The 852-nt window shown below is 60.2% G+C and overlaps 4 non-coding genes across 4 annotated transcripts, besides 1 other annotated feature; all 4 read right to left on the reverse strand.

Annotated features, from left to right (window-relative positions):
* Window positions 1–69: 69 nt before the first annotated feature.
* Window positions 70–156, reverse strand: Tc00.1047053499605.10. The gene has a single exon (XR_008255153.1). It is a non-coding gene; the product is annotated as a C/D small nucleolar RNA (snoRNA), TB11C4C2 (small nucleolar RNA).
* Window positions 156–195: a microsatellite.
* Window positions 196–258: 63 nt separating this feature from the next.
* On the reverse strand, window positions 259–355 carry Tc00.1047053499605.20. The gene has a single exon (XR_008255154.1). It is a non-coding gene; the product is annotated as a C/D small nucleolar RNA (snoRNA), TB11C4C1 (small nucleolar RNA).
* Window positions 356–461: 106 nt separating this feature from the next.
* Tc00.1047053499605.30 lies at window positions 462–533 on the reverse strand. Its single transcript, XR_008255155.1, has one exon. It is a non-coding gene; the product is annotated as an H/ACA snoRNA, TC11C4H3 (small nucleolar RNA).
* A 123-nt stretch (window positions 534–656) lies between these two features.
* Window positions 657–746, reverse strand: Tc00.1047053499605.40. The gene has a single exon (XR_008255156.1). It is a non-coding gene; the product is annotated as a C/D small nucleolar RNA (snoRNA), TB11C4C3 (small nucleolar RNA).
* Window positions 747–852: the final 106 nt, after the last annotated feature.

Raw genomic sequence — 852 nt, forward strand, 5'->3', positions numbered from 1 at the left:
GCGCCGTTGCGCAAGAAAGAAAGACGACAACAATAGCAGGAATTGGGGGGGTGGGTGGAGGGAAGCGGGCGCTCAGCCGAAAGGTGATTTTTATTGTTCCGTTCTCAATGCGTCGCTCAAACTGTTTGGACCTCGAACAACATGTCTCCATCGTAGCGCGTGTATTTGTGTGTGTGTGTGTGTGGGCGTGCGCGTCGCTGGGCTGCAAAACCGCACGGCGAGAGCAAAGGAACAAAGAAAAAAAAAAAAAAGGTGGGGGTGTAAAGCAAAGCACTTCAGTGTGAGCTGAGTCGGGAATTGCGTCCTCACGCGTTTTCGTCGTCAGACTGACAGGAAACTGTGGAATTTCATCACGCGTCGCAGCCGCATCTCTCACCCGTGCGGGTCCTCTCGGTTTTGTTTTTTTCCCATCGTTTCCCAAACTGGGGAGGGAGCCTCGACGCGCGCACCGTCACCGCAAACTCTCGCGCAACCGGACAGGGGCGCCACGCGCGGCACCGACAGTGCGCCACCGGCCCAAGGGTTGTTGCGCTTCACGACCGGCGTGCCTCTTTCTCGGGGCGCCGATGCACCCAAGCGCCCAGCGTCACGGGGCGGTGGGTCTCAAGACGCACCTTTCCTGGCCAGCCGGCGAGGTCGCGGCGGGCGGGGCGGCTGTCAGACCTGTTGAGTTTGTTTTTGGCCATCACGCAAGCGCGCTCACGGGGCCACGCGCCCTCGCGCACAAGAGTCTGTTGCTTCCATCAGCAGCGGCGCGCGCCCACCACAACCCACCTCCGGGCAATTCAACCCTCTCTTTCTCTTTCTCTCTCTTGCGCTTTCGGGAGGGCCCGCCACCAACCCGTTTGCACA

This window comes from Trypanosoma cruzi (genome assembly GCF_000209065.1).
Source record: "Trypanosoma cruzi strain CL Brener chromosome Unknown tcruzi_1047053499605, whole genome shotgun sequence".
In the NCBI taxonomy this organism is placed as follows: Eukaryota; Euglenozoa; class Kinetoplastea; order Trypanosomatida; family Trypanosomatidae; genus Trypanosoma; species Trypanosoma cruzi.